This window comes from Lissotriton helveticus, chromosome 1_1 (assembly GCF_964261635.1).
Source record: "Lissotriton helveticus chromosome 1_1, aLisHel1.1, whole genome shotgun sequence".
Classification (NCBI taxonomy): domain Eukaryota; kingdom Metazoa; phylum Chordata; class Amphibia; order Caudata; family Salamandridae; genus Lissotriton; species Lissotriton helveticus.
Window position 1 is genome coordinate 1,529,644,110 of NC_136057.1, and position 27,151 is coordinate 1,529,671,260.

Consider the following 27,151-nt stretch of genomic DNA (forward strand, 5'->3'; position numbering starts at 1 on the left):
GTCACAAGACTCATTAAATCCACATACACCCTCAACAACTTTCAGTCATTTCCACCGCAAACAGTTCAAAGGTCAACCAATCACAGTGCAACTCTAGACACTAACTGGCCTATCCCTGCGCAACACTTAATGATGCAAAAGCTCAGCATACACCGTATTTTCCCTAAATGCAAAGTTAATCACAATTCACTGCTTCAGATTGCGCTTTCTACAGCACTCTCAATCTCACAGCAGCAAACGCTTGACCTACAGAAGCTTACTTCAAACCAGTGGGTCATTTCTATGCACCAAAGAATAATTGAACAACGATCCAGGTTAGCACACACACACACACACACAGTTGCTTTAACATCCCAATCCTGATGTGCCTGTAGCACACGGACAATTAAAAAAAATCAACAGGATCTCAAGATCACGGAGGTTGATGAGCCCAACACAATATAAAGCACAACTTTGTATCATAATTGCATTAGGCGCAGCAAGCGTAAGCAAAATCATACAGTCCATGCTCTTCTTTTGTGTCTCAAACGGTACTTTCAGAATTCAAGTAAAAGCATTAGGATGATAATAACCACGTTCACTACAAATTCACAAATCAAAGCCACGTAATACGCACAATCAAATTCAGAACAATTTATGACACCCCCCTCTCTCCCAAACTACAAGTCCCAACATGTACCACTTTTGATTTACATTGCCACTCCAGTGCAGTGCAATGCTGGTCCATATTGACACTAACAAAACCAGCTTCGGGAACTCTGGTATCACTGGCATTACTTCATACAGCTGCCAGAATCAGGAATGCCGATCAGATCAAGAGGCAATTTTAATCTCAGGCAAGATCAGCTGAGCCATGAAGATACAGGGCCCAGTCTCTAACACCAGTTTTCCTAAGCAGGTCTAGTCAGAACCATAGAGGCCCAATCCAAGCGATTCACTGCTACCAAAATTTGATGTTGCACTCCACCTCATTCCCTTACATCAGTGGTTCCCGAACTTTTTCAACCCATGGCTCCCTTGCCTTATTGGCCGTTGGCTGCGGCTACCGAATATGTTACTTTCTTTTGGCGGTGGGGGGGATGTAAACCCAGCCTTCCATTTTTCTCCGTGAAAATAATTGGGATGAAGCAGACAAAGGTATTATAATGAATGATGTGGGGCTCACTCTTGGGAACCAAATGTGGGGAGATGGGCGGGAATGTAAAAACGTATTCTCATCGGCACCTTTTGCATGATCGCTAGGTGTAGCTGCTGCACAAGAGAGGGCTCCCCAGCGCTGTGAATCATTATTTTTAAAGACGCGTTGTGTGTAAAAGCAGATTGTCTGCAAATGTTTAGTTTCACTTTGAGGGCCGCAAGACATTTTATCTCCTTCTTAAGCAGTGCTTAATTTGTGCTACTGGTTTCCGGTGCTCAGCACCAGCACTTAATGTATAGGGCCGGAACTATGCATTTTTTCTACTCACGCCAGCAAGCTCAGCATCACCCCGGTGCCAGCTGCTGCATGTGTTCCAGTACTAGCTCCCAGTCGGAAGACTGTTACTAGGAGCAGGTGGGGGATTCCATCAGACTGGTGGCTGCGCTAGACTGCCTGCTGGCACAGAGAGCCCTGGCTGCATGAAAGCGCCAGCGTATGGCCCCCTCGTGCAACTGAAGTGTGCCCCTTCTGCTTCCCATTGTCTGCACAGGGCCTAGTTTTACCTGTATGGGGAGATGTGATGTGCCTCTAATAACCCCACAGACCTCCACTCCGCGGTGTACAGTTGTGATTCCTCCCACGTCCCTGCTAAGAGAAGATTCCTGATACTGAAGCTGTGTCAAACTACACGCTCCTGCTATCTTGTCACTGCAGTCAGTGAACAAGTTTGACGTCATAGTGAACTTATAGTGCAGAGGATGTCCACTCTAAATTTCACAATGGCACAATCATATTTCACCGGCTTCTCTCGCAGAAGTTAACAAATGTGCATTCCAGTTGCCTGCCTCGGTGATAGAATACAAATGGGCACAAAACAGTAATGGTAGTGCGTGTGAGCTGGGCTCAAATTGTGTCTGCTTAGATAATGCAGCTTTTAGGTGTTGGTGATAGCTCCCAGTACATATACATTGGTAAAATCGAGGGCGCCACTAATGCCATTTTTGAGCACCGGGACTTAATGTTTTACACATTAAGCACTGTTCTTAAGTAACACCTCTAACCTAAATTCTGCCAGCCCTGTCTACAAACTTGCTGACCTTGTGTGACCCACGTAGGCCCCATCCTCCTCCCCAGAAAGGCTCTGCCTGAACTCCTAATTGCTGCTGCAGTGCTTACACGTTTTGTTCGGGATTTCTTAACTTTCTCCTGAACTCCAGTTTCCCAGCTCCTGAACTGCATAACTGAACGAATAAACAAAACTGCCACCGAACACAAATCACTGTCTGATGCATCCTGCCCTTCACTGCAGGTATTACTTTTATTGTGTATCAGTCAGTGGTTCCCAAACTGTTTGCGGCGGCCCTGGCTACTTTTGATGGCGCACCTGGGTGCCGCGGTGAGCAGATTGGGAGCCACTGCCTTACATGACTGATGGACCAGGAACAGTGGTGATCCCTTATCGGTTTATCGGATTTTGAGGCTCCTGATCCAGCGTTTTAACAACAACAGATATTCCACTATCATAAACTCACCTGGGCCCATAAACTCACAATGCATAAAACCGCTAGAGTCAAGTTTGTAATTTTCACAGTGTTCAAGATTAGTTATTTAACCCCTTCCATGCTGCGTGAATTTTCGTGCTGTGCGGGGGTTTCATTAAGAGGGCGGGATTCGGATGGCCTCCGGCCGTTGTTAGCCATCCAAAGCACACAGGGGGTTAATGCTACTAACTCACCTTTCACCGGTTAAAAAGGTCTTTCTTCTGCTCAATGGACCATTAGTTGAACTAGTTGATGGTGAAAATAACATAAAACTAACTGTTCTTTATTCAACATAAATAAACACAGACTCAGGAACGTTTTAAATCTTTATCTAAAATCAATGCATGTGAACCATTCCAAAATACAGTGCAGTCACCTTCATTCATAGGAGAGAAAATTCAATTCATAAACACCAAGCATATACTTCGGACACATACAATAATCAATGTTCAGAAAGGAGAGGACAGAGAGAAAAGATCAGAACATTTGAAAATAATCGAAATATAATAGTAACTAAGGATTCTGGACAGGAATAAGGACAGGAAAGATGACCTCTCTAGAAAACCGATGATTGCGCCTCACCCCTCTCTGACACTCTTCCTCCTTGAGATTATTTTGCAAATCTTCTGATCTAACCCAATTAAATTAGGATAGAAAGTTTTGCTTCAGGTTCTGCATTCGTTTCAGCATCTCACAGCATCTCTCCCAGCAGCATCTCCCGCAGCAACAACAGCATCCCAAAATCGAATCTCTCTAACTAACTAAGACTATCTTAATTATACCTTTCGTTCTTCATGCTCCACCCACTAAAGTTTTGATATCGTAAAAATACGAAATCTGATTGATCAGGCAAGGTGGAAGCTCCATCACACCATGCTTACATGTCATTAAAATCAGTTCAACTATTGTTCGTAAACCCATCCTCCTAATTTTACTCATAATTTTTATTCCCATCCTGTTAGACCTGGCATCTTTGGCGTGGTTCCCCCTATCTTTTTGCGTCTACCCCCTGTATTTTTGTTGCTATACTGGATTTCGTTTTTGCTGCTTTAGATGCTTTTGGCACTTTGCCACTGCTGTTCAGTGTCAACGTGCAAGTGCTCCCTGTGTAAATTGGTATTGTGATTGGTTAACCATGATTGGCATATTTGTGTCACCAATAAGTCCCTAGTCAAGTGCACTGAGTGTGCCAGGGCTGGTGATAACAAATGCTTTTAGTGGGCCTGCAGCACTGATTGTGCCACCCACATGAGTAGCCCTAAAATGGTGTCTCAGGCCTGCCACCGCAGTGCCTTCGTGCAGTCTGTGAACTGCCATGTCCACCAGGTCAGTGTCCCCACTGACCAGTGACCAGGCCTAACCCTTCCCTTTCTGTATGCATCGGTTACCCCTATGGAAGGCCCAAGGTAACACCTTGGGCAGGGTGCAGTGACATGCTCTGGTAGTGAATTACAGACATTTTCGTGTTTCACTATTGTAAGGTTATCTTGCCCCATAGGCTATCATGGGGAATGCTGGCTACAGTGGTTACCAGCATATCTTCACCTAGGAGCAAGATAGGACATAAAAGTCTGTTATCCCTGAACTCAGATTTTAATAACACATCTTTTAGGAAAGGTTGTTTTTAAATCCTGTGTTTGAGAACAGCACTTTAAAAAGTTGCTGTTCTCTTGTCTGACCTTTCGGCGTGCCTTGGCCTGTTTGTGAATTGACTGTCTGGTTTGAGAGTGACAGAGGCTGGGATCCCCCAGGAGGCTGGCTGAGTCAGCCCTAGGCTGAATGACTGCATCTGCATCTGCATCTTGTGTGGTGGGAGGGGATAGCACCTGGGCCTGAATAGGGCTGTGCCTGCCTGCCACAATGCTGGCTCCACCTCCTGCTGGGTGGCTGACGACCCTGCCCCTCTCCCTGAAAAGAAAGAAGAGGCCAGGAAAACAAAGTGCTCAAGGAACACCCAGAACTGGTTCAGACCGGGGTCAGAACCCTCCTGCACAAAGGGATCAAAGACTTTTAGGGGTATAAGTACAGGACCCCTGCCTACAGAAAATTAGATTAGAGCCCCAAAGATCGTTGCATCGTGCCCTTGAGAGCTTTTTCACTACGGAACCTCCGCACCGGAATCCATACAAGGTATTGCATCCCTCCCCATACAGACCGGAGTCACCGCAACACGCCCGCTACATCGAGCGGGGTTGTCGCATTGCCCCCATAAAGGTCTCGGTAGTGACGCAACGCTTGTTTTCCACCGCACCAGCTTCTGTTTTGGAACTTTGTCGCATTTAAAGGTACTGATGGCTAAACGTGACCCAACTGTGAACTTTATATGCAACTGTGGATTATTCAATCGCAACTTTAAGAACTCTTTTGCAACCATATCCTTGAACTGTGTATGTTGGATGTTTGTCGTTTTAGTCTTGTGTAGTTTAGATTAAATACCTTTATTTTTCTAAACTGTTGTAGAGTCAGTTTGTGGTGTTTTCACTGTTTTACTGTGAGTGGTGGTACAAATACTTTAGACATTGCCTTTGATAAGCCTTGACTGCTCGTGCCAAGCTACCAAGGGGTTGAGCAGGGGTTATCTCAGAGGGTTTCCTCCTTACATTGACTAGAAGCAAGGGTCCCTATTTGGACAGTGGTACCTACCTCTGCTAACTAGAGGCCCCCTGTTCTAACACATCCACTACAGTTATTCACTTTGAAACATTAATGACACTACATTGAATAGAACGTCTCTTTGCTGAACTCTGCACCATTTGTTCCCATGCTTTTAACACTCTATCATGGCTTCCATTCAACAGCTCGGTCATGGCCTTCATGGCTACACTCGGTGAGCATGCGTAGGCATCGCATCAATTTATTTAGTCTGGTTATACAAGAGAGGCCCAAATACGCACTAGTGATAAAATCAAAAGACAAATGTTACTTTCACAAATAAAATGGTTGCACTGTATACCACCCACCTCTACTTTAACCCAGTATATGTATTTATGTCTTTTCCCGCATTAGCATTAGTAAAAACCACTTGATTTAGTTCAAGTAAGCAGATGCCATGCACGCGAGTCTTCAAGACTCCATTTTAGTATCTTCTACTCATGCGCTAGAATTTCGCTCCAAGCGTTAGCGCATCATATTACATAGATGCAGTTGATGCATGCGCACAACAGTTGCCCTGTTTAGAGCGGTATTAGTCCGTCTTCATTGTTATCCGCATTAGTACACACATAAGGAAGCTTCACTAACCCACGTATTCATGTGGTGCGTATTAGCTATTCACGAAACCAAGATTTGTAACTTGTTAGTGAGATAAACAAGTGGATTGCTCTGAGCAAGTCTCTTCTCTACGAGTCCTTGCTCCATCACTCCTTGCTTGACATGTTTCTCCATGAACCACTTTAAATGTCAATTTCAATTTGGATACGTAGAACCCATTTGGTCCTACATGAATGACAGACAGGGAAGGTTTAAACCTAAAGGGTTTTTTTCAGATTTTAGGTCATACAGAAATCAGGAAATATAGTCAACATCAGTAAATCAATTAATCAGAGTGCAAAGCTCAGTTAGAAAACAGAATCAATCTAAGAACATAGTAAAGTTTGGGTTGGCAAAATACAGGGTATAAAACGGGGGCGCAATCTGGCATCGATATGCCTCATAAGGCCAGTAAGGAAGGGATCTCTAATGCACACAAAAAGGATTCTGAAGAAAGATTTTCATTCATACATTACTGTTGGAGACGGTTACCATTGAATAAGCTACATAGAAGGGGGTCTAAGGGCTGGTTTATCGACTCATACTAGATACATGCCCTTAACAATAACCTGATTCAACACAAAGGAATATCTAGGAGTCTAAAAGTGAACTCGAATCACAGGCACCTGTTGACGTGACAAACAATAGAAGGGTGGCAGCTACATTACCCAATTGCACCACGTGATATAATAACACCACATTCACATGAGGCACATACTCTAGGTGAGAATTTTCCCATCAGTTGTCTACCTGTTCCGCCACTATTACATCATTTGGGTTCTCCTTGCCAAGGAGTCAGTGCAATCGCAGTCACACAAAACGATATGGAGGTAAGAAGACCCACCGTTCTTATCTGGTGGTCGGAAACAGTGTGAGAGGACAACCGAAAAAGCAGTGCAAATAGGTGATTAGTGAAAATATAAAATTAGGTGAGACTGAGTAGAAGAAAGACCTTTAATGTTTTCTCTCAGCTCCCTAACTCTAAAAGCAAAGGTGTGAAAGCAGATTTAACAAAATATCTGCTCAGCGAGTGGTCAACATGTTTCTGCATATAAGGAATTTCCTATGCATTCTTCAGGACCTGGATGGTGCTACTGCTGTAAAATTAGTGACTAAAATACAAATACAAAGGAATAATATCACCTGATCTTCAGGCTCAGATGCTCCACCACAATCTACAATATGAAATCACAACAACAGGAGGGGGAGTGAAAAGAGACACATAGTATTATAAGTTTTGTAAAACAATACACTTATGAGTAGTGTTATTGAAGTGACTTGCCAACACATATTTTATGACAAATTCACACTCACCCAATTAGTGTGGGGATCGCGCCTCACCTCACCTGGCTGCAGCTCAGGTAAATGAGGAGCACCGCTCTGTTTAGAAAAACATATATATACACATAAGCATTCACTATAAATTCCGTAGGGTACCGAAAAATTACCACACTACTCAGAGTTGCTATCAATGATCTCTTGTTGTGCCACGCGATAGCATGAACAACTCTGGGCACAATGTGCAATGACCTTTCTTTCAAGTATCTGATGATCTATGTCATTAATGTACAACAAGCTATTCATGGTAATCAGCTAATGTGAATAGCGCTTTTTTCAATAGATTAAAAAAGATTAAAAGTGGCTCTGTACCTGACTTAAAGTTGCACGCGGTCTCTACATCGCGTGCCCTTGAAAAAGCCGGCGATGTTAAAAGACTCACAAGCAGGAATAGTCAAATTAATCGTACAAACAAACTAACTTAGGCGTCTCCCTCGCACGATAATGAGTGCAAGTCGGGCCGCCTCAGGCAATGGCGTCAACAAATACTGTGCGTGATAGATAAACACAATAAAATGAGGCACTCCGTCTTTGCTCAGATGTTACCGATCTTAGTGTGCCATGCGTATCGCTGCATAAGATGATAAAGTATCTTCGACATTCTCTTTAGTCTGGCCGAAGTTAACATCACATGTTCGCACTACACAATGATCTAGCAAACTTAGCGAGCGAGCGGTATTCACATTCCGTTCGCACTAAACAATGATCTAGCAAAATCAGCGAGCAAGCAGTGCAGGAGGCGCTTACCTCTCTCCGTCGGTGTCTCCGGGCGTCCCTCTATGCTGGGCTTGGGGAGGCACCGAACGGGAGGCGCGCCGTCTACTTGATGACTCGCATTTCCAACGCGCTCACGTGGTAGCGCAAAGCATGCTGGTCACCCTAGTTCGTAAAGCGTCCTGTTTATTAAGTGCTCGCTTAGAAACCCAGGCTTTGATGGAATATGCTTATGCGTGTTGTGAGATGCGTCTACTCAATGCGTAATAAACCGTACCCATGTAACCAGTCATTTGGCAATACCATATGGGTAACAGCAAATGCGCACCCACGGGATCATTTCGATATTCCCATTATTATTGTCTACATTGCAAAGTTGTGGACTATTGTTTAGGGCAACAGCATGATGCCACCCTACAGTTCTTTTGTCAAATCATAGCGACACCCCATGAGTCATATCGATAGCCACATTAGTGATGTCAACATTACAGCGATGTAGTATATTATTAGGGCAACAAAATTAGCAATATCTGTAATGGTTACTAAAATGATGTCCCGTAGGTCTATTCTCAGATCATAGCGACATCCAGGGGATAGGTTCGTTTAGCCCCTCCTTGTCGCTATTTAGCTTGTATACCCATTTCTGTTATTTTCTGAAAAGAAATTTGCTTACATCTGGACAGTGGTGAGGAATGGTTGGTTGTTCTAATATGGTCCACATGAAATCATTGGGGCCATGTCCCACTTCAAGAAAATGGGCTGTAAGGCGCGTCGCTTGTTTGCGGCAGCGAACAGTGCTTTTATGTTCACAAATGTGAGTTCTAGTTTTTCTTGTAGTCATACCCGCGTGCAACTTTAAGTCAGGTACAGAGCCACTTTTAATCTTTTTTAATCTATTGAAACAAGCGCTATTCACATTAGCTGATTACCATGAATAGCTTGTTGTACATTAATGACATAGATCATCAGATACTTGAAAGAAAGGTCATTGCACATTGTGCCCAGAGTTGTTCATGCTATCGCGTGGCACAACAAGAGATCGTTGATAGCAACTCTGAGTAGTGTGGTAATTTTTCGGTACCCTACGGGATTTATAGTGAATGCTTATGTGTATATATATGTTTTTTCTAAACAGAGCGGTGCTCCTCATTTACCTGAGCTGCAGCCAGGTGAGGTGAGGCGCGATCTCCACACTAATTGGGTGAGTGTGAATTTGTCATTAAATATGTGTTGGCAAGTCACTTCAATAACACTACTCATGAGTGTATTGTTTTACAAAACTTATAATACTATGTGTCTCTTTTCACTCCCCCTCCTGTTGTTGTGATTTCATATTGTAGATTGTGGTGGAGCATCTGAGCCTGAAGATCAGGTGATATTATTCCTTTGTATTTGTATTTTAGTCACTAATTTTACAGCAGTAGCACCATCCAGGTCCTGAAGAATGCATAGGAAATTCCTTATATGCAGAAACATGTTGACCACTCGCTGAGCAGATATTTTGTTAAATCTGCTTTCACACCTTTGCTTTTAGAGTTAGGGAGCTGAGAGAAAACATTAAAGGTCTTTCTTCTACTCAGTCTCACCTAATTTTATATTTTCACTAATCACTTATTTGCACTGCTTTTTCGGTTGTCCTCTCACACTGTTTCCGACCACCAGATAAGAACAGTGGGTCTTCTTACCTCCATACCGTTTTGTGTGACTGCGATTGCACTGACTCCTGGGCAAGGAGAACCCAAATGATGTAATAGTGGCGGAACAGGTAGACAACTGATGGGAAAATTCTCACCTAGAGTATGTGCCTCACGTGAATGTGGTGTTATTATATCACGTGGTGCAATTGGGTAATGTAGCTGCCACCCTTCTATTGTTTGTCACGTTAACAGGTGCCTGTGATTCAAGTTCACTTTTAGACTCCTAGATATACCATTGAATAAACCAGTTAGAATTGAAAGAATTTCATGAAAATACTTTTCAAAAGTCTCTCATAATTCTATACCATGTAGCTTCTTTTGGAGACCCCCTGTAATAGAACAAGCATTGCAAAATTTTGAGCAATCCTGCAAAGACTGTTAAGTGAAACATTGAACATATACAACTCAACATGGCTTGCCTGTGAAAAGACGTTAAACATTATTCTGTTGAGACTTAAATACGAGTTTGGCCATGTGATATAGAATATTGGCAGCAAATGTTACAAACAAAATGGAGTATGAGGCATACAAATGCTACGTTGCTACAGGTCTATATTCCATTAGTGCAAAGCAATTTTTTTCACATTTTTTCAAGATAGCAAAATTAACACAATATGACACTGGGTGTTGTTAAATATGTACCTTTCGTTTGTTCCCCCCTTACCCCTGTGTGTTATCACTTAAGGGCAGCTGTATGAAGCCCAAATGGGACTGCAAAATAAGGAGTCGCAAATTTGCGATTCCTTATTTTGCAATTGCTTTTAAGGAATCGCAAATAGCACCCAAGTTGTGCGAATTCTCATTAAGAAATCGCAAATTACCACCAACTTGAAGTTGGTGGTAATTTGTGATTTCTTTCACAAAAGCACTTTTTTGCATTTATGAAGGAGCCATGTGGCGCACATACATGCCCTTAGGGCATGTATGTGCGCCATATGCGCACACATGTGAATTTCAGGGGTGCATCAGGGTGTCCTTATGACACCCTTGCACCCTTGAAATTATTCTCAATTTGCGATTCTCAAATTGCGAATCGCAAATCGAGAATAACTTCACATTCATTACTATGGGCCTCCTGGCCCATAGAAATTAATGGGAAATTATTCCTTAATTGCGATTCGCAATTTGCTAATCGCAATTAAGGAATCTTAAGAAATCACAAATAAAATGCGATTTTCTACATACATACCAATTTGAAAATCCCAAATAGCGATTTCTAAAAAAAATCGCTATTTGAGATTCGCAAATCTGGATGTTGATACATCTGCCCCTTAGTCTCTAAATGCAGCTCTGATGCAAGACAGCAGAGCCTGCATCCGAAAATCCCAAAATAAAAATTCTTCAGGTATTCCATGTTCCAGTGGGAACACAATGAGGCCCTCCCATGTGGTCCCGTGGAATGCCTGCGGCGGACCCATAGGACTAAAAAAGAAAATGCCAAAGACCTCTGTGGCAATATGTCACCATCCCACTGCGCACGCGACCAGCCCTCTGATGCACATGGCCGAAGGCCTTGGACTGCGAGTGGTTGACCCCAAAGTTTTGTAATAAAATATTACTTTACATTAACAAAAACACAGAAAAATGTACTAGCCAAAACAGTTAACAAGTTATATGTGAGGACACCAGTAGGATTTTAAAGCATTTTAAAAAACCTTAGAAATTGCTAAGAAAAGAACTACTGTTAAAAAAAGGGGGGGGGACATTCACCAGTCATACGTAAATGTCATAAGCATAACTTACATTGATGTGATGCAATGATTATGACCTCACATATTACATCACTGATGACATCTGAAATCTAAGGGGATATTAGGTAACTGGTAAACTTTACTCAGAGAATAAGCTATTTATGGTACGTTAGCATTGGAACAAGTCAGAGTATAGGCTTGAAATCATTATCACGTTAGTATATCTTAACAGTTGAAAGATCATTTGTTGAATAATACATACCTTTAGCACCATTTTCTGAATATATTTATGAAATGTGGCATGCATTTTGCATATTGAGCTTACCCTTGGTATTTTTCAATTCATGCAGGTCCATCAAGTGACGGCCAATATAAAAAGGCTGGGGTAAAAAAAGTGTTAATTTTCTAGTAAAATTTGCACTTCGTGACCAACCGGCCCACAATTTCAGATGCTTAGGAGGATTCGTTTTTTACTTGTATGTCAAGCACTGTGCCAATATAAAAGGTTATCTACCAACAGCTAACCAAAAAATAAATAGCGCATACATTAATCTCTTGCACTTGCCATCATGGTGCAGAGCAAGAGCCGCTAGGATACTTTAAACTCACTGGAGCAAGGGAGAGCAGGTCAACAAGCACCTTTGCAGTTGGTTAATATAGCAACGCTGTGTATAAAACCACTGTTCAGAGTTGTGAGCAATAGGTGACTCGCACAAGGACTTGTCTTTGCTGTCAATTATGGGAACGTTTGAAAAAGAGCAGGGGTAGTGTGGCAGGATAACACATCACACATATTTGACAAATCCTTTCCGTTCTTGGGTTGCATTAGACTTTATTGCAATGATAATGATATTTGGGTGTTTTAATTTGCAAATCACCTGGGTGTAGATGTGCGTTTGTGCGAATATTCAACACTGGTATACCAGTGAACTGAATTTAGTAGGTGCCTGAGCCTAACTTCACCATTGGAGGGTTTTGGGTTTGAAGCTTCATTTCTACTTCTTCCAGCTTTTCTAGAGTTGGCCTCTGTCTACAGCAGCAGCGGTTTGCCTTGATAAGATAGTGTAAAATAGGCCAGAATAGTAGCTAATGATTCCAATTGATTAAAGTATTTACATCTGTTACTTTTTTGCTGTCATAGTAAGTGACCTATAGAGGCATGGCAATGCGCAGACTTGGTTCCACTCTCAGCTGTGACCATAGGTACCAATCCCACATCTTATTCAGAAAGCCCAAAACGCTTAGATACATTTGTTTTCTGGAGCAAAATGGCTATTGCTCAGTGGTTTAGCCTGACTATTCCTTTTGAAGCAGAAATGCATATCGTTACTCTGAGTTCTTAATGACAAGGATGAGTTAAACAACAGAGAAATGGAATTCACACATCAATGTTATCAGAATTAAAAATGTTCCGCACACCATTATACATCACGTATTTGCTCTTTATGGTACACACCTGCAGTTTAGGAAGGTTTCTTTCACACCACATCAACGAGTTTTCAAGATAAAACCAGTTAAAGCAGAAACCTTACCCTCCCAAAACAATATTGAGGCTCATTAGATATACACCGTGAATTAATAAAGACTTCAGAACTCTTACTTAGCAACCTAGCAGTCTCGAAAGACCTGATCACGCACCTGCAAATCCGCCTGATTCTCAAAGAAATAAGGACATCTACACCCAAAGGTTTACAAATTAACATGAATGTAGATTTACCATTTTCTATTATCAAGAGTTTCCCAAATTATGCATTCAAGCCTTCGACAGGTGTGGTTTCCAGATATATCCTGGAAGCGTTGGTCGATTATCAATTATGTCATTATCAGCAGTTTTGTATACTAAACGATTGTTTGTTTAGAAATGTTACTGTATTTGTACATTTATTTTTCTTCACAAGGAAAATAGTTTACTCCATTGAGAAACCACTTCCTCTACACAGTCACCAATTTTTGTAATGTTCTGACCCTCTTTCTTCTATGGGTAGACATTTGATAGAAGTACATTGCAGACAATTTCCTGGATAGGAAGGGGTAAGAAAGAGAGGAATGTGAATGAGTATGTTTGTGGTTGTGCACAATTTCGCAAGGCATTCCAAATTGTGAAACGTTTGTAGACCACAAGTTAATATGCCGAATTTCTAAGTGCTTTCTTCAAAATGCTTCATGATTATTGCATTGAAAAATAGTACGACGGTCAAAAGGGTTGTCAATTTTAAGAAATTAATGCTAACAATAACAGCACATGTAATTAAAACGTGGAAGTGACACATAACAGAACTTAGAAAGTTGAAATGCTTTTCATTATCAATTGTTTTAATCAATATGTGCGCAAAATGTAAGACCTGCAAACTGCTTCAGTAACGTTATAATCAAATATAGTGAAAAAGTACATTAAGATGTCCACGAACCCTTATCCATTTCTTTCAGCCATTTGAAATCAAAAGCACTTCTATATTACAGACAAAATTGAACCTTCTGGACAAAGTGAACTTTTGTTTTGTTGCTCTCTCTTAATTCCTTTGGGATTGCTGTTCTTAATAACGTTATATTCATTTCAGCACCAAAAAAGCAAGTCTGAGCTGAAATGTCTTTTGTGCCTGCAGGAAAGTTGAGCAGAAAGCAGTGGAATTGAGGTCTCGACCTGCAAGTCGGCAGCTGTATGGAATGGCATTGACTGCATCACCTCTCCACATTTAAACTTTATTGCAGGTTACAATTCACTGTGTAAGGTGCATGCCAATGAACTATGGTAAATGATTTTGGGGCACCCGTAGGCCAAATGTCATTGCCTCCTACCAGCAGAAAGTGCAAGTGTAACATTTCAGCAATTTGAACATTAAGTTGTTGACACTTTGATGATCTAAAGTGGGTGGACTTAAATGACTCATTGCATCAAGGATATTATATACTACTTCCCCATGGATGCATACATATGTAAAAGAAATTGGGGCAGATTTACCATTCCTTCATGCAACACAATGCAGAAAGGCAATGTGCTGTGCTACTTTACGTGAAATGGAAGGGACAATAACTGTTCTTATTAAAAAAGCTATGAAGCATTTTTGTGCAGGAAAGTACACCTTCCTGCACAAAACAGTCCTTAGAGGTAGAACCCTCTTTCTGTGTGTCCTGCAGAATACAGCATACATGGAAAAATGAACTATAAGGAGAAATAAAGATATTTCTCCTTGTTACAGCTCTGTAGGGTAGGCGCACCATTTTGGCGGAAACATGGGATTCTAAGCCTTTTCTTATCTGGGGTTGTTTCAAAATACATGGATGGATGCATGGCAATGGCCAAGCTCCATCCTTGTAACACCTATCCAATGTAAAGTTACACAAGGCAGAGCTATTCGCTGCTTTGCGTTATTTTGCATGGGATGTATGACGTTACAACGCATACTTCTACAACGCCTACCTTTACAACGCATTTTTTACAACGCAACATCCATTACAACGCATTCCATTACAACGCATGCATTTACAACGAAAATTTAAAAACTACCTTTACAACGCATTCCATTACATCACATACTACCTTTACAACGCATACAATTACAACGCATAACATTACATTGCATATTAGGTAAGTATTGGATAGTGTAGGGGTTAAAATTACTATTCTAACTCCAGGGGGTGCAACAGTAGGGTAGGTGTTGGATACTGTAGGGGATAAAATTACTATTCTAACTCCAGGGGGTGCAACAGTAGGGTAAGTGTTGGATAGTGTAGGGGTAAAAATTACTATTCTAACTCCAGGGGGTGCAACAGTAGGGTAAGTGTTGGATAGTGTAAGGGTACTATGTGTTGTAATGCTATTCGTTGTAATGGTATGCGTTGTAATGACTGCGTTGTAATGACATGCGTTGTAGTGGTGTGCGTTGTAGTGTCATGCGTTGTAATTGTTGCGTTGTAAATGCATGCGTTGTAATGGATGTTGCGTTGTAAAAGTTTTGTTGTAATGGAAGTGCGTTGTAAAAGTTGCGTTGTAAAGGTGGTTTCTCTTTTTGCATGTACTAAACCACACAAAGCTTAAAAAAATTAAGAAAGGAGACACCTAGGGATTAATAAAATGCATGTGTGAAATGGGTCCAAGATCAGCAAGTAACGGCACCCAGGTAATTCGGTGCACACCTTACATTCATTTAAAATCTACGTATTGATTCTAAACTTGTGATGCTATATGTATTTATATAAAAGGGGAGTATTAATATATATATATATATATATTCACTAAAAAAAACATAGGTTTCAGGGATGTTATAGTTAGTTGGACATTTGACTCATATAAAACCAGAGAAATTCGCCTGTTAGTTAGTTGAGCCAACTATAACTTGCGCGCCCACAATGCACTGGTGATGTCGTCACATATTACATCACTCGTGAGCTATGTTTTTTTTTGTAAATTTCTAAGCTTTTTTAATGCTAATTCCTAACAATAATGTCTGCAAAACCTATTTTTTTTCAGTGAATTTCAAAGGTTTTTTAAATGTTAATTTCATGTTATAATGTTTATAAAACCTAACTTTAAAAATTATGTAATGTTTTATATCTTCCCCAAAATGTATGTATCTCTTTTTTTTTGTGAGAAAACTGCACTGCTATACCGGTATATGATAAATATATTTTCTCAAAATCATGTCAGGTGGGGCCTCCTTTTATGCTCGGTGCGCAATTGCCATGTGACCTTAAAAAAAGCATTTGATTGCTTTATAACATTTCCCATTGTAACAGTTGGACGACCCAACCCACGTTATTCTCTCTACAGCGTTTGGTGAGACACACCCATTCTGCTTAGAGAGCTGTTTTTGAAAAGTGTTTTGCTGTATACACAAATCTTATACAACACACAACATGCAACGATCATCTTGATCAATATTCATGGTCTGTACATTAGCCTTCCACGTGTGATGGCCATGCATCCCAAACGTCAAATCAAAAAACAAATATGTGTTACACGATGCCCCTGGTTTGTGTGTGTGTGTGCACATTATATTGCTTCCTTTCGATCTGGGTATTGGTGGCTCTAAGAAGTATCATCAGCCACGGGCAGAGTGCACATCCTAGAACACATGTGACAAACAGTAAACAGTAATGTGTAGATTTGTATTGCTGTACGCTCTGTTGTCAGGCTTTACCAATATAGTAGTGTGTTATATGTGAGACATTCAGATTCATATTTGGCATACATTGCTTGACTGTAATGAGCATTATCACTGTGTATGACGTAGCCTCACTGCTGATCCTCCCTCCATCCGAGCACATTCACATGTGTGCGGCTTCGCGATAGCAACACTTTCAATAATACCATTGACATGTGTGTCTGCGCATATCCACAAGCTTGACAATGACATGTGATGTTGGCCATTCTATGTTTTTGAACAAAATGTCATTAGCGATAGTTGCTGCCCTCCCAGTATATGCTACATTAATGTAAATTGCGCATTCTGCGACTTCAAAACCGCAAAAGAAACACACATAAGTGCACTTCCTGGCCAGGCAGGAACTGAACAATGCCCAAGTCCCCGGAATAATTAATCACACCCCTATGCTGGCCTGGTGTACGCAAGCCTAGCCCACTTTGCATACATCTAAATAGGATAACGGCGACGCCACATGTCCCAGTTCTTCCACACTGCCTCAGGTGATATGGCCACATCCACCTCTCATATCACAATGCGCAAAATAAAACAAGGGATCCATGAGGTGTACACCGTCCTGGCAATCAACACTGTCTCTAAATTGTGAACCCTACTGCCAGTCGTGTTTCAATAGGTCATCCATGAGGTGTACACCACCCTGCAATCAACACTGCAACTAAATTGTGAACACTGCTACCCGTTGTGTTTGCACAGACAACAATGACGGCAGGTGAGCAGTGGGGCCTGGGTGCACAGCGGCTCCAAATGAGCGCGGTGCTGTGGGAGGGGTGGACTGCATCAGCCTGAGTGAACAGGTGAGAACAAGCGAAATTGCCCTGAGTAATGATGTGATCTCTGACTTCATTCAGTCACATCTCTGTCTCATTTTAAAGACCTGCTGAACTGTACTGTAGGACTGAGCCAGCGGGCAGCGCTGCCCTACAGACACGTGTTGAGCGCAGTGCTGCAGTAGGGGTGGGATGAATGAGCCTGAGTGTGCAGGTGCGAACAAGCGATGTTGCTATGCGTAATGATGTGATCTCTGACCTCATTCAGTCACATGTCTGTCTCATTTTAAGGACCTGCTGAACCGTACTGTAGGCCTCAGCCAGCAGGCAGAGCTGCCCTACAGACACATGGCATTGGCTTTTAGGGCACTGTAGTGAGCACATTACTAAGTGTACATGCACACAGGCTTCCACAACTGCATTACACACGCACATTATGCTTTTAGCATGCGCTCGGTTACTTTGTCTGTGAATGTTGGTATAACATATTATTATTTAACCTTGTGTATTCTCGTCCACTCCAACTCCTCTTTGAACCACGATTACCACTAACAGTTGGTAGATCGTACTTCAAATACGAAGGATGCACTCAACTGGTGTTTTCTGTTAAGCTTGAAATAAACCATCATTTACCGCCACACGCTTCCACCATTAAATTATTTCTCCCTTTTCAGACACTAAATTATTTGCCCCAAAATGTGTGGAGCGGGTACTCACCCCGAAATGATGCCCTGGGCATTCTGACACCTTCCATCGTGGTATCAAGACACCGTCCCCAACCGGAGACCTGCTCTCCCACCCTACAAATGTACCGCGGACTCGGAGATTGCACCGGCATGTCGTTGGACACACTGATGGTGGCAGGAGAGAAGTGAAGCCTCGGTGTGCAGGACCTACAATGGAGCACAGTGCGGGGAAGGTGCTGGGGTGGCGCAGCCTGGGTGCACAGGTGCAGACAAAAGATGTTCCCGTAGCTAATAATCTAATCTCTGGCCGTACTGCGGGAGGGGTTAGGTGCATCAGCCTGGGTGCGCAGGTGTGTACAAGCGATGTGGCTGTCCGTAATGATGTGATCTCTGACCTCATTCAGTCACATCTCTGTCTCATTTTAATGACCTGCTGGACCATACTGTAGGTCTGAGCCAGCGGGCAGTGCTATCCTACAGACATGTGTAGAGCGCGGTGCTGCGGGAGGAGTGGGGTGCATCAGCCTGGGTGCGCAGGTGCGAACAAGCGATGTTGCAGTGCGTAATGATGTGATCTCTGACCTGATTCAGTCTCATCTCTGTCTCATTTTAATTACCGTGCTGTACACCAGAGCAAGCGGGCAGCGCTGGCCTACAGACACGTGATGTTGGCTTTTAGGGCACTGCAGTAAGCTCATTACTAAGTGTACATACACACAGGCTTCCGCCACTGCATTACACATGCACATTATGCTTCTAGCATGCTCTCTGTTCCTTTGTATGTAAACGTTGGTATAACATATTATTATTCAAACTTCTGTATTCTCGTGCACTCCAACTCCTCTTTGAACCACGATTACCACTAACAGTTGGTAGATCGTATTTCAAAAACAAAGGATTCACTAAACTGGCGTTTTCTATTAAGCTTGAAATAAACCTTAATTTACCTCCAGGCGTTTCCACCATTAAATTATTTCTCCCTTTTCAGACACTAAATAAATTGACCCAAAATGGGTGGAGCGAGTACTCACCCCGTAATGATGCCCTGGGCATTCTGATGCCTTCCATCGTGGTATCAAGACACCGTCCCCGACCGGAGACCTGCTCTCCCATCCTACAAAAATACCCCGGACTCGGAGCTTGCAAAGGCACGTCGTTGGACACACCGATGGTGGCGGGTGAGGAGTGAAGCCTCGGTGTGCAGGACCTACAATTGAGCACAGTGTGGGAAAGGTGCTGGGATGCAGCAGCCTGGAGGCACAGGTGCAGGCAAGAGATGTTCCCGCAGCTAATAATCTAATCTCTGGCTGTACTGCGGGAGGGGTTAGGTACATCAGCCTGGGTGAGCTGACGCGAACAAGCAATGTAAGCTCATTACTAACTGTACATACACACAGGCTTCCGCCACTGCATTACACATGCACATTATTCTTCTAGCATGCTCTATGTTCCTTTGTATGTAAACATTGGCATAACAGATTATTATTTAACCTTCTGTATTCTTGTGCACTCCAACTCCTCTTTGAACCACGATTACCACTAACAGTTGGTAGATCGTACTTCAAAAACGAAGTGCAGTGTAGTTCCTATATTCCCAATAGGCTCTGCGCATTGGAATAGTATATCCTATAGATTAGACATAGGACTGAGGTCGACTAGGTCTCTATTGAATATACTAGACTTAATTGTGAGTGCCAGCTAGCTCAGAGGTCACTGGAAACTTTCTCGAATGAACAAGAAGGGATTAGTTTCTGACAACCACATAAACATGACAACTTTGTTTCCCAAGAATAAGAAATGTATCTCTAGAGTCGCGGAAACAATAGATAGGTATTTCACTCAGTCAATCGTGCATGCTTCGTTTCACCAGAGGCGCAGAGAAATAGAGAGACAGGCGTTTTCAATAAAAAGTATTTATTGAACAGTCTTCTTTCTCATGCAGAGGAAATGAACTGCTACAATCGTAATACTGGTTGCAAAGTACAATGCGTACAGTACGAAGAGTATTATAAAATAATACTGTAAAAGCATGATATGGTTTTTAAGCCATAAAATACATAGAATACATACATTAATAAATAAAGACTACAAAAGTACTCAACTGGTGCTTCTAAAATACGCCTACCCCGGTGTACCTAACCTAGGTCTAGTACAAGGGAAGAAGTAAGTGAGGTGTAGATTAGTTTCAGTATTCTTTTGCCAAGAACCTATCCAAGAACTCTCTAAGAGTCTAATCAGCTCCATACCTTGGTTTTAGAATGAAGAAGGTCTGGTATCTCTCTCTCAGGACTCGATTTCCCAACAACCCGCAAGGGTAGCTTGGAAACACTGGAGCTGGATTTTTTGGCAAGAGAAAAGACAGCGTCTCTCCCAGTGCGTCTGCTGGAGGGTCGGCTTCCTTGGGCACTTGCTGTGGCGAGCTGTGTCATGTAGGTAGATAGTCGAACTGCTCCAAACCACCATGTGGTTGCCTGGGCAAGTGTGGGCATATTTATACCTTGAAGGTGCCGAGTTTGACATAAGGTTGGAAATAATAACGCCATCAAAGACTCAGGGCCGGGTGTAGGTGGCCCAATACCGGTCGGTAACGGGCGAAATTATCAAATATTGGCCGCTACGGACCGGTATTGGGCATTTGGGATGTAGGTGGACTAAATTGCAAATAGGTAATTTACCGATTCGGTATTTTAAGGAATCGGTAAGTTACCGATTCCTTAAAATACTGAATCGGTAAATTACAGAATATGCAATGTAGGGAGCACTCAAATGAGTGCTTTTCCCATTTTAGGATTTGTTATTTACCACCAACTATAAGTTGGTGGTAAATAAGGAATACCTTTGAAAATGCAAATCTGTGCATTTTCAACTGTGCCATGTGGCAGACATACATGCCCTTAGGGCATGTATGTGTGCCACATCTGCACACAAGCACGATTCAGGGGTGCAACAGGGTGTAAAAGTGACACCCTGGCACCCATGAATGTTTCCCCTATTTTACTGAATCAGTATTTACCAATTCGGTAATTGGCATTCATTCCTATGGGCCTCCAGGCCAATACGAATGAATGGCAATTACCGAATGTAAATTCCGAATCCTACCGATTCAGTAATTTTTACCAAAAATGTATCTACATCCCATTTACCTATTCTTAAATACCGAATCGGTAAAATTCAGTATTTAAGAATAGGTAAATTGGGATTACCTACATCTGGCCCTTAGTTCTTTGAAAACTCTATGAGTTCTTAGTTAAATCAATATTCAAGCAAGGGGAAGTCCCTGACTGCTGAAGGCGGGGTTTTCCAAGAAATCGTTGTGGATTTTCAGAACTAGTGGAAGTAGCCATGCGTATTTGGACTACATAGGCTAAGTCGAAATATGGTTATGATTTCTATGCCTATATAAGGATAGGGTGACACTAGTGTCCTAAATTCATATACCAATTTATCTAAACAAAAAGGAATCCACTCTGGTGGTGTCGGTGATCCCTACAGTGGTGGGGAGCACCCAGTGTTATTTTAAATACCCCTCACACACCAACAGGCCCCTTGGTGTCATGCTTCATCATCGGGGTCTTCGCAACCCTCTACGGGATGCGGCGTGCTACGACTCACGACTACGTAGGAGCACTGAAGGTGAACTATGTGTTGGTGTGTGTGAAGTAAATAAGTGTGAGTGGTGAGGTGGTGAAAAGTGATGGTTAAAAGATACCTGGCTCGTAGGAGAAAAAATAATAAAAACTTTTTATTAAGCCCTCGGCTGGTATCGTTAAAAAGGTGCAGGTGAGGTTGTCTGTTACTGGTTAGGGTACGTCAACCTCAAAAGTGCGTCGACATGTTTCGGAGTTAAAGAACTCCTTCTTCAGGACGAGGATATGCACAGTTATCCTCACCTTACTCACATGAAAATGTAGATGTTAAAGTGTGCTCTACAAAAGTTAAAAAAGGTGAAATGTACCTAGTCGTGTTACAATGAATGAATTCTGTTGCGCCCAATTGGCGTTAATATTACAGAACCTGTGAATGAACAAAAAACATCATGAAACGTAACATCACGTTCGGACATTAGTATTCAGAAAAACCTATGCCAATACATAGGAGGGTAACGACGAACCCAAAATGAGGTCCAGGAACCCTGAAAAAGAAAAAAGGACATGGACATACATATAGACAAGGACACACATTGATTACAGAATATAGTCGCCATTGGATTCCATAGGATGAAAAATGGAATGAAAAACACATATTTTAAAAAAAATATACATTGCTTACTTATGGACAAAGACTAACTAGCCTCATGAGCCAAAGCGTAGTATTGGGGGTTCTTTGTTCCTGCTCAATCTAGCAACCTGTGGGATGTCAAAAGAGCTAGGTTTTAGGATCTAAGATGCTGATTCTTAACAGAGATATATTCTCCACCACCAAACTCACGGTTACTGCAAAGCCTGGTAGGCTGTCTTCCCCTCAACGTGGCTCCAACGGTATGTAGAGTCGTTCTAACCAAGTCCCTTATATAGTGCCAGTAATTGCTTAAATTAATGCCAAATTGAAAACGGAATCGGCCCAAAGAAGGACATAGTCCTTAGAATCAAATCCGGTCCTGCGTATGTGTGCAGGGTGTGCCTAGACTTAGAGAAACCTCTATTTGCCCACAGGAGAGGAATAAATCTTAAAGACATCCTGGTACACACTAGACCCCCAACCACTGTGATTCAACAAACTAGACTACAAGGGCTACATGGACACCACCCATGTGGTAACTGCAATAGTTGCCATCTGACTGAGAAAAGTTTGACCCTCACTTTTCAGAATGGCACCAAGTGGGAACAACGAGCGTTCACTAACTGCAACAGCCGGAATGTGGTCTACCTCATCACGTGCCCTTGCGACAAGGAGTACGTGGGTATGACCACACGAGCTGTAAAAACCAGAATAAACGAGCATAAAAGCAACATAAGATGCAAAAAATCGACTACCAAAATGGCAGCACATTTTTGGGAGGCACAGCATTGTGTAAATGAACTACACTGGACTGTGATTGAACAACTGCCATCTGATGTTGGCCTTTTTGAAAAGGAACAGAGGTGGGTGTTCCATCTGGGCACGGACACCACCGGATTGAATGACTCCATTCCATGGAGCCAACTGCGATGATCAACTTTATCTGCTTAAAATAACACACTCCCTGATAGCAGGACAGTGGCTCAACCCTTAGACTATTCGGGTCCCAGAAACTGACCTTAATCTCTTAAAAACCCTATTTTCATTTATCAATAAAACCAACATCCCCCCTGAGGTTATGTCACAGAGGTCTTACTTAATTGGGTTTAGCATTTTAAGGGTTGCCTTGACAAACCTGTATCGGTAAAAACAATCCCCATTTCCTTAGACATACCCCCTCATGGCCTAGTCAAAACTAACTCCACCCTTTCCGCGCATGCGCTAGTAGCTAGCATTCACAGACTGCTCTCATTGAGCGCTAGCGCTAGGCTCAGACGCCACCCTTTCGCGCATGCGCATTTCGATCACGCCACCCTTTCGCGCATGCGCATTTCGATCTGGCACACCCTGCACACATACGCAGGACCGGATTTGATTCTAAGGACTATGTCCTTTTTTGGGCCGATTCCGTTTTCAATTTGGCATTAATTTAAGCAATTACTGGCACTATATAAGGGACTTGGTTAGAACGACTCGACATACCGTCGGAGCCGCGTTGAGGGGAAGACAGCCTACCAGGCTTTGCAGTAACCGTGAGTTTGGTGGTGGAGAATAGTGACATCTATATCTTCGTTAAGAATCAGCATCTTAGATCCTAAAACCTAGCTCTTTTGACATCCCACAGGTTGCTAGATTGAGCAGGAACAAAGAACACCCAATACTACGCTTTGGCTCATGAGGCTAGTTAGTCTTTGTCCATAAGTAAGCAATGTATATTTTTTTTTAAATGTGTGTTTTTCATTCCATTTTTCATCGTATGGAATCCAATGGCGACTATATTCTGTAATCAATGTGTGTCCTTGTCTATATGTATGTCCATGTCCTTTTTTCTTTTACAGGGTTCCTGGACCTCATTTTGGGTTCGTCGTTACCCTCCTATGTATTAGCATAGGTTTTTCTGAATACTAATGTCCGAATGTGATGTTACGTTTCATGATGTGTTTTTGTTCATTCACAGGTTCTGTAATATTAACGCCAATTGGGCGCAACAGACTTCATTTATTGTAACACGACTAGGTACATTTCACCTTTTTTAACTTTTGTAGAGCACTCTTTAACATCTACATTTTCATGTGAGTAAGGTGAGGATAACTGTGCATATCCTCGTCCTGAAGAAGGAGTTCTTTAACTCCGAAACATGTCAACGCACTTTTGAGGTTGACGTACCCTAACCAGTAACAGACAACCTCACCTGCACCTTTTTAACGATACCAGCCGAGGGCTTAATAAAAAGTTTTTATTATTTTTTCTCCTACGAGCCAGGTATCTTTTAACCATCACTTTTCACCACCTCACCACTCACACTTATTTACTTCACACACACCAACACATAGTTCACCTTCAGTGCTCCTACGTAGTCGTGAGTCGTAGCACGCCGCATCCCGTAGAGGGTTGTGAAGACCCCGATGATGAAGCATGACACCAAGGGGCCTGTTGGTGTGTGAGGGGCATTTAAAACTACACTGGGTGCTCCCCACCACTGTAGGGATCACCGACACCACCAGAGTGGATTCCTTTTTGTTTAGATAAATTGCTAGGGGAGACAGAATCCACTTCCTCCTCTCCCTCCCCCCTCCTGTTATTTGCTTCTTCTTCTTCTAAATTCATATACAACACCCACTCCACTTTATTATGTTTAACATTTACTAAATTATAAGCACTAAAACATATCTAAAGCATGTGTTTACAATCCCACCCAAAATACACAAAAATGCATTTCAACATGGTTGCACACGAAAAAATGAGCATTTGTACAGTACGCATATAAAAGGAATGATTTCATCCTAAGCATATAGTATGATATTAGCAATGCTAACTGAATGAATCATGAGTGTACACTCTTATGAAATGGACCCTGGTTTACAGAAGAAAAAGGTCGAGATCATTCCATAGCAGAATATAGAGACTGTTATTGCTATTGAGGACAAGGTCAAATATTGTCTTTAGGAAGTGTTCGAAAAGGAATTTCCTGTTCTCTAAGAATAGTTCTACTTTAAGCAGATTACTTTGTGCCAAAAAGAGTTCAATTTTGGAAAAAGTCAAATCAAAATAGTAGAAAAATTAGAGTTCCAAAGTTAGAAGCTTTGTTTTTGAAAAAGAAAGGCCGAATTCAGAGTTCATGGAGCGCTGTGTGCAAATTTCAAAAGTTATTCTCGGTGTCAGGAGAAAACATCAAATCATCTAGGGTGGCAAAGAAATCGTCTACCATGGTAGGTGAAAGTGAAACTGCTTCATTAAGTAGATCAATTGTGCACAGATGAGAAGCATCGCCGTCAGCGTCATTCGCATTAGCAATGTTCTCAGTAGATGGTACCTGTGTGCCTGTTGTTCCACGTACCTCACCATAAGCTATAGTTTCTGGTAGATCTCTACGAATGCCGTCATCAGGATTGGCAGCCGTTGGGGGCAACACGATGCATGAGCCATTACCGGACCTAGCAAAGCGTCAACATCCGTTGTCAGTGCTGATGGAAGTGTAAGACAAACGTCCAACACACATTCTTCTCCGCTAAGCAGGCATCGTAGAACAGATAAGATGCAATCTTGCCAGATTGGTCTGAACGAGAGAAACCATGTGGTATTCCGATCTCTTAAAACGAGCCAAGACAAGAATCTGTGTAATTCTGTCATGGTACTGCATGGCTAGGAGAGCATTCTCCATGGTAGTCTGGGTTTCGTTGGCGACTGGACTTGCCATATCGGAGCAGAAGAAAAAAAAATAGAATTCCTGCTACGAGTCCCAAGAGAAGAGGCAGGCCGCCGAACACAGAGTGCACGAAATTTGGAAAAATGCCTAGGACTGCTTGAAAGGGTGCTAACAGTCCCGAAAAAACTGCCTCAAATACATGTACAATACCACTGGTATCAGACATGTTTAAGATACAACATAACATTTCTGCGAAATGTATTGGGCAGTTCGTTGATAATAGGGCATGTATCTCCGCAGAAGTCCTTGCGACTTGCAGATCATACGTTTCTCTGGACGAGATCAGTGGCACAGTTTTTTGCAAAATAATGGCTTTCATTCTGCTTAAAGTATCCATTCGTATAGAAGAGATATTCAGTGAAAGCCATAACAGCGACTCCCCGTCTGTCTTGCTTTTAGGAAACAATACTTGCATACAAAAATAGATAGGCTATACCTGGCATTATTCCACAACAGCTGTGATCACTCAACGTTATGTAGCTACCATTGGCTATCTGCCTTAAAACTCGGTCTATCGCTGCTGCGGGAGGACAGTGCAGATGGCAAGAAAGGTTATTTGAAGAACCCTCGCAGGCTCCGTGTAAATTAATACTTTGACTTAAAAGTGTACCGCTTAGCGAGTTCTTACAATTTTTTCCACTAAGAAATACCTCCTTTCCCCCCTCCAACATTTGTGTGTGTATGGTAAATTCCAGGTCGACTTAATGTATTCTTTACCCAACCTTTCATACAGGCCCACTGGTATGTGCTTTAAGCAATACTTAAACTGGAAAATCGTCACTGGTATCGTGATTGTGCCATATATTATCCATTCCACAACTGGTTTCTCAGAAACTGTTAATGGTAATCTTTCCAGTTTTTCTATGCTCAGCACCGTATAATCTGTTCCTCTTTGTGCCAAAGAGATTTGTTTATCTGTAAGGTTAAAGACAGTAAACAATGACGTGGTGTTGATTAGACGCCATGGCACGTAGCCTGAACGGAGATTTTGTAATGTCCAGCCTAGCAGCATTATAGAACTTAATTGAGACTGGCCATTTTGTAACATTAGCAAGTCATGCTCTATTATGTCAATGGCAGAGGTTACATTGCTGTCCAAAGAATAAATTCTGGAGGACAGAGTCGTTAACCCATTGTCCACTACAGAGAGAGCTTTCTCTAAATTAATACAATCAATTTCTTGTATTCTTTCTGCAGTTTCCATTTGCGTGGCTTTCCAAGCTTCATTGTAAGCAGAGTATATA